The sequence below is a fragment of the Salmo trutta genome, chromosome 27, assembly GCF_901001165.1.
Source record: "Salmo trutta chromosome 27, fSalTru1.1, whole genome shotgun sequence".
NCBI classification, from domain to species: Eukaryota; Metazoa; Chordata; class Actinopteri; order Salmoniformes; family Salmonidae; genus Salmo; species Salmo trutta.
Genome location: NC_042983.1, coordinates 7,253,927 through 7,262,104, shown reverse-complemented (window position 1 = coordinate 7,262,104; position 8,178 = coordinate 7,253,927).

Sequence of the window (8,178 nt, the reverse complement as noted above, 5' to 3'; positions counted from 1 at the left end):
ATTGCTTGGAAGGTTCCCAAATCTTGTCAATAATCAACTGACTGGCGTTCTTGATGTCTATAGCGTTCTCTCTGGTATGCAAAAAGCTTTTGATATGGTAGACCATTCCATTCTTGTGGGCCGGCTAAGGAGTATTGGAGTCTCTGAGGGGTCTTTTACTTGTTTTGTTAACTGCTTCTCTCAAAGAGTGCAGTGCATATAGTCAGACCATCTGCTGTCTCAGCCAATACCTGTCACCAAGGGAGTACTCCAACCCTCAATCCTAGGCCCCACGCTCTTCTCAATTTACATCAACAACATAGCTCATGCAGTAGGAAGCTCTCTCAGCCATTTATATGCAGATGATAGTCTTATACTGAGCTGGCCCCTCCCCAGATTTTGTGTTAAACGCTCTACAACAAAGCTTTCTTAGTGTCCAACAAGCTTTCTCTGCCCTTAACCTTGTTCTGAACACCTCCAAACAAAGGTCATGTGGTTTGGTAAGAAGAATGCCACTCTCCCCAACAGTGTGATTATTACCTCTGAGGGTTTAGATCTTGAGGTAGTCAACTCATACAAGTACTTGGGAGTATTTCTAGATGGTACACTGTCCTCAGCACATATCAAAGTTGCAGGTTAAATCTAGACTTGGTTTCCTCTATCGTAATCGCTCCTCTTTCAACCCAGCTGCCAAACTAACCCTGATTCAGATGACCATCCTACCCATGCTAGATTACGGAGACATAATTTATAGATCGGCAGGTAAGGGTGCTCTCGAGAGGCTTGATGTTCTTTACCATTCGGTCGTCAGATTTGCCACCAATGCCCACCAATGCCTTATAGGACATATCACTGCACTCTATACGCCTCTGTAAACTGATTATCTATGTATACTCGTCGCAAGACCCACTGGTCTTAGGCCTCACTCCCCCATATCTGAGATATCTACTGCAGCCCTCATCCTCCACATACAACACCCGTTCTGACAGTCACATTCTGTTAAAGGTCCCCAAAGCACACACATCGCTGGGTCGCTCCTCTTTTCAGTTCGCTGCAGCTAGCGACTGGAACGAGCTGCAACAAACACTAAAACTGGACAGTTTTATCTCAATCTCTTCATTCAATGACTCAATCATGGACACTCTTACTGACAGTTGTAGCTACTTCCCATGATGTATTGTTGTCTCTACATTCTTGCCTTTGTGCTGTTGTCTGTGCCCAATAATGTTTGCACCATGTTTTGTGCTTCTACCATGTTATCCTAATACCATGTTCTGTTTCTACCATGTTGTTGTCATGTGGTGTTGCTACCATGCTGTGTTGTCATGTGTTGCTTCCATGTTATGTTGTTGTCTTCGGTCTCTCTTTATGTGGTGTTGTGGTGACTCTCTTGTCGTGATGTGTGTTTTGTCCTTTATTTAAATGTTTTATCCCATCCCCCGTCCCCGCAGGAGGCTTTTTGCCTTTTGGTAGACCGTCATTGTAAATAAGAATTAGTTCTTAACTGACTTGCCTAGGTAAATAAAGGTTAAATAAACTAAAATGTCCATGAATGCCAAAAAAACACCTTTCTGAAGTACATGTTATTCCTATCACTCTCTATTGGCCTATTCACAGGGATCCTCACCCTGGACCCATCTTCCTCTACAACTCTCTTTAGCTCAAATCAAATCACCGGCCCCCCTTTTGATCTCCAGCACCATGGGTACACTTACAGTTTACACACACAACGTTTTCAACCGATATGTAACAACTGTCGATGAAGAGAGTGGACCAAGGTGCAGCGGAGTTAGTGTTCATCATAAAAGGTTTTAATTAAAAAACAAGAGAACACTACCAAAATGCACAAAAACGACAGCAACCAGATTTGCAGGCTAGACAAACAGCAGTGCAAATACAACTACCCACAAAAACCCAAACCAAACACACACCTATATATAGGACTCTCAATCAGAGGCAACTAGAAACACCTGCCTCCAATTGAGAGTCCAACACCCAAACCTAAACAAAGAAAAACTAAACTAGACAGAACGTAGAAATACATACAAAACACAAACCCTCTGCCACTTCCTGACCAAAACTAATACAATTACTCCCTCTGCTGGTCAGGACGTGACAGTACCCCCCCCCCTAAAGGTGCAGACCCCGAATGCACCTAAAAGAAAAGACAAAAACCCCCGAACAAAAAAATAGGAGGGTGGCTGCCGTCAACGACGGCACTGTGCTACACCCCCCCTCCCCAACCCACCTATATTGGAGGCGGCTCAGTTGCGGGACGTGGACCCCGCTCCACCCTCGGCGTCGCCCACTTAGGTGGCGCCCCTGGCCGCGTCGGAGGACTGGTGGGCGACCCTGACATCGCCTGGCTGGCGGGCGGCGATGGCTGCGCCCGGCTGGCGGGTGTCCCTTGCTGCGCCCGGCTGGCAGGCGGCGATGGCTGCGCCCGGCTGGCGGGTGTCCCTTGCTGCGCCCGACTGGCGGATGACCCTGGCTGCGCCCGGCTGGCGGGCGGTGATGGCAGCGCCCGGCTGGCGGACGACCCTGGCTGTGCCCGGCTGGCGGACGACCCTGGCTGCGCCCGGCTGGCGGATGGCGATGGCAGATCCGGCACGGCGGGTGTCCCTTGCTGCGCCCGGCTGGCGGGCGGCGATGGCGTCGCCCGGCTGGCGGGTGTCCCTTGCTGCGCCCGACTGGCGGACGACCCTGGCTGCGCCCGGCACGGCGGACGGCGATGGCTGCGCCCGGCTGGCGGGTGTCCCTTGCTGCGCCTGACTGGCGGACGACCCTGGCTGCGCCCGGCACGGCGGACGGCGATGGCAGATCCGGCACGGCGGGCCACTCTGGCAGCTCCGGGCAGACGGGCCACTCTGGCAGATCCGGCACGGCGGGCCACTCTGGCAGCTCCGGGCAGACGGGCCACTCTGGCAGATCCGGCACGGCGGGCCACTCTGGCAGATCCGGCACGGCGGGCCACTCTGGCAGCCCCGGGCAGACGGGCCACTCTCACTCTGGCAGCTCCGGGCAGACGGGCCACTCTGGCAGCTCCGGGCAGACGGGCCACTCTGGCAGCTCCGGGCAGACGGGCCACTCTGGCAGATCCGGGCAGACGGGCCACTCTGGCAGCTCCGGGCAGACGGGCCGCTCTGGCAGCTCCTGACTAGCGGGCGGCTCTGGCAGCTCCTGACTAGCGGGTGGCTCTGGCAGCTCCTGACTAGCGGGCGGCTCTGGCAGCTCCTGACTAGCGGGTGGCTCTGGCAGCTCCTGACTGGCGGGCGGCTCTGGAAGCTCCTGACTGGCGGGCGGCTCTGGCGACTCCTGACTGGCGGGCGGCTCTGGCAGCTCCTGATTGGCGGGCGGCTCTGGCGACTCCTGACTGGTGGGCGGCTCTGGCGGCACCAGACTGGCGAGGCTGGGCTGACGCACTAGATGCCTGATGCGTGGGGCTGGTACAGGATGTGCCAGTCTGGGCACACGCACCTTAGGGCTAGTGCGGGGAGCGGGAACAGATCGAGTCAGACTGGGCTGACGCACCTCAGGGCTAGTGCGGGGAGCTGGCCTGGGGCTCCATCCTCGCCCCGCAAAACTGCCCTTGTGCCCCCCCAAAAAAAATTATTGGGGCTGCCTCTCGGGTTTACTTAACTCCTCCATAGCCCTGGAAATGCTCATCCTCATCTCCGCCCACGTCCATCCTTCTTCCTCGTTCCTCCGCTGCTTGGTCCGAGTTTGGTGGGTAGTTCTGTAAGGGCTGTCTGAAGAGAGTGGACCAAGGTGCAGTGGAGTTAGTGTTCATCATAAAAGGTTTTAATTAAAAAACAAGAGAACACTACCAAAATGCACAAAAACGACAGCAAACAGATTTGCAGGCTAGATAAACAGCAGTGCAAATACAACTACCCACAAAAACCCAAACCAAACACACACCTATATATAGGACTCTCAATCAGAGGCGACTAGAAACACCTGCCTCCAATTGAGAGTCCAACACCCAAACCTAAACATAGAAAAACTAAACTAGACAGAACGTAGAAATACATACAAAACACAAACCCTCTGCCACGTCCTGACCAAAACTAATACAATTACTCCCTCTGCTGGTCAGGACGTGACACGATACTACACATTCATTTGTCTGATGTCCTCCTGCACACCTCTCACATATAGGAATTTCCCTCCTACACACTGCTACCAGAGCATCAATATCTTCCGTGAAATTTGAAAGTTCACCCACGTACGTCGACATCGCACAATGTCATGCATAACGGATGAAACAGTCAGCCATGATTGCAAAGTCAAAAATGAGTTTGCTCGCTTGAGTACCGACAACAATAAGTCCAATACGTCCACTAAACTCTTCAGCTCGCTTCTTTCCAAATGTATGCCCACTGCTATGGTAAGGAGGAGCTATGTTAAGTTGATAGAGGGACATGTGCCTCTATCTATCAGAATATGTCCCACCCATACACAGATTATGGCACACCCACCCACACAGGTTATGAGCAGAGGCATGCCCTGTCCATTGAGTGAATACAATAGGCAGTAGATGTGTGTGACACTGGGGGCCGTGACACACACACACAGACATGCACATCATGACAATAAAACCATGATTCAGCCTCTAATAGGGACACATAACAGAGCATCAGAATCACACCATAGATGTCACCGTCTGTGTGTGCGTGTGTACACGTCTTACAATACAGTACTTGTGAGAATTAGGTTTAGGGTTAGGAGTTGGGGTTAAGGGTTAGGGTTATGGTTAAGGTTAGGGTTAGTGTAAGGGTTGGGGTTAGGGAAAATAGGATTTTGAATGGGATTCAATTGTTGGTCCCCAACTGAGAAGTGAGTTTCACAGATTCCCATCTGCTACACGTGCATGTGTGTGTGATGTGTATGTTTGAATGTGAGGATGTGTGTGTGTGCGTAACAGAGATACTATGTGCATAGTAGAGATATACAGTGCATTCGGGAAGTATTCAGACCCCTTGACTTTTTCCACATTTTATTATGTTACCGCCTTATTTTAAAATGGATTAAATAAAAAATTGTCCTCATCAATCTACACACAAAACACCGGCTCTGACGCTCGTCGGATGTGGCAGGGCTTGAAAACTATTATGGAATAAAAAGGGAAACCCAGACGCGAGCTGCCCAGTGATGCGAGCCTACCAGATAAGCTAAATGGCTTTTATGCTCGCTTCAAGGCAAGCAACACTGATGCATGCACAAGAGAAACAGCTATTCTGGATGACTGTGTGATGACGCTCTCGGTAGCCGATGTGAGCAAGACCTTTTAACAGGTCAACATTCACAAAGCCGCATGACCAGACGGATTACCAGGACGTGTACTCACAGCATGCGCTGACCAACTGGCAAGTGTCTTCACTGACATTTTGAACCTCTCCCTGACTGAGTCTGTAATACCTACATGTTTCAAACAGACCACCATAGTCCCTGTGCCCAAGGAAGCGAAGGTAACCTGCCTAAATGATTACCGCTCCGTAGCACTCATGTCGGAAGCCATGAAGTGCTTTGAAAGGCTGGTCATCGCTCACATCAACAGCAACCCCCGGATACCCTAATCCCACTCCAATTCGCATACCGCCCCAACAGATCCACAGATGACCCAATCTCAATCGCACTCCACACTACCCTTTCTCACCTGGACAAATGGAACACCTGTGAGAATGCTGTTCATTGACTACAGCTCAGTGTTCAACACCATAGTGCCCACAAAGCTCATCACTAAGCTAAGGACCCTGGGACTAAACACCTCCCTCTGCAACTGGATCCTGGACTTCCTGACAGGCCCCCCCAGGTGGTAAGGGTTGGCAACAACACGTCTGCCACACTAATCCTCAACACTGGGGCCCCTCAGGGGTGTGTACCTAGTCCCCTCCTGTACTCCCTGTTCACCCACGACTGCATGGCCAAACACGACTCCAACACCATCATTAAGTTTGCTGATGACACAACAGTGGTAGGCCTGATCACTGATAACGATGCGCCTGTAGGGACATCAGAGACCTGGCAATATGGTGCCAGGACAACAACCTCTCCCTCAATGTGAGCAAGACAAAGGAGCTGATAGTGTACTATAGGAAAAGGCGGGCCAAACAGGCCCCCATTAATATCGTCGGGGCTGTAGTGGAGCGGGTCGAGAGTTTCAAGTTCATTGGTGTCCACATCACCAATGAACTATCATGGTCCAAACACACCAAGACAGTCGTGAAGAGGGCACGACGAAACCTTTTCCCCCTCAGGAGACTGAAAAGATTTGGCATGCGTCCCCAGATCCTCAAAAAGTTCTACAGCTGCACCACCGAGAGCATCCTGACTAGTTGTATCGCCGCCTGGCATGGCAACTGCTCGGCATCTGACCGTAAGAGGGTAGTGATGTACTGGTACGGACCAGTACATCACTGGGGCCAAGCTTCCTGCCATCCAGGACCTATATACCGGAGCGCCAAGTCTAGGACCAAAAGGCTACTTAACAGTTTCTTCCCCCAAGCCGTAAGACTGCTGAACAATTAATCAAATGGCCACCGGATTATTTACATTGACCCCCCCATCCATTTGTTTGGTACACTGCTGCTACTCGCTGTTTATTATCTATGCATAGTCACTTCACCCCTACCTACATGTACAAATTACCTCAACTAACCTGCACCAACGCACACTGACTCTGTACCGGTACCCCCTGTATACAGCCACGTTATTGTTATTTTATTGTGTTACTTTTTATAATTTTTTACTTTCGTTTATTTGGTAAATATTTTCTTAACTCTTCTTGAACTGAACTTATTAAAAATAAAAAACAGAAATACACTACCGTTTGAAGTTTTGGGTCACTTAGAAATGTCCTTGTTTTGAAAGAAAAGCAATTTTTTTGGTCCATTAAAATACATCAAATTGATCAGAAATACAGTGTACAGTCGTGGCCCAAAGTTTTGAGAATGACACAAATATTAATTTCCACAAAGTCTGCTGCTTCAGTGTTTTTAGATATTTTTGTCAGATGTTACTATGGAATACTGAAATATAATTACAAGCATTTCATAAGTGTCAAAGGCTTTTATTGACAATTAGATGAAGTTGATGCAAAGAGTCAATGTTTGCAGTGTTGACCCTTCTTTTTCAAGACCTCTGCAATCCACCCTGGCATGCTGTCAAATTAACTTCTGGGCCACATCCTGACTGATGGCAGCCCATTCTTGCATAATCAATGCTTGGAGTTTGTCAGAATTTGTGGGGTTTTTTTTGTCCACCCGCCTCTTGAGGATTGACCACAAGTTCTCAATGGGATTAAGGTCTGGGGAGTTTCCTGGCCGTGGACCCAAAATATCAATGTTTTGTTCCCCGAGCCACTTAGTTATCACTTTTGCCTTATGGCAAGGTGCTCAATCATGCTGGAAAAGGCTTTGTTCGTCACCAAACTGTTCCTGGATGGTTGGGAGAAGTAGCTCTCGGAGGATGTGTTGGTACCATTCTTTATTCATGGCTGTGTTCTTAGGCAAAATTGTGAGTGAGTCCACTCCCTTGGCTGAGAAGCAACCCCACACATGAATGGTCTCAGGATGCTTTACTGTTGGCATGACACAGGACTGATGGTAGCGCTCACCTTGTCTTCTCCGGACAAGCTTTATTCCGGATGTCCCAAACAATCGGAAAGGGGATTCATCAGGGAAAATGACTTTACCCCAGTCCTCAGCAGTCCAATCCCTGTACTTTTTGCAGAATATCAGTCTGTCCCTAAGGTTTTTCCTGGAGAGAAGTGGCTTCTTTGCTGTCCTTCTTGACACCAGGCCATCCTCCAAAAGTCTTCGCCTCACTGTGCATGCAGATGCACTCACACCTGCCTGCTGCCATTCCTGAGCAAGCTCTGTACAGGTGGTGCCCCGATCCCGCAGCTGAATCAACTTTAGGATACGGTCCTGGCGCTTGTTGAACTTTCTTGGGCGCCCTGAAGCCTTCTGCAGAAATGCAGTTGAAATGTTTTCTAGGGGATTCAGTTAATTTGCATGGCAAAGAGGGACTTTGCAATTAATTGCAATTCATCTGATCACTCTTCATAACATTCTGGAGTATATGCAAATTGCCATCATACAAACTGAGGCAGCAGACTTTGTGAAAATGTACATTTGTGTCATTCTCAAAACTTTTGGCCACGACTGTTGACATTGTTAATGTTGTAAATGACTA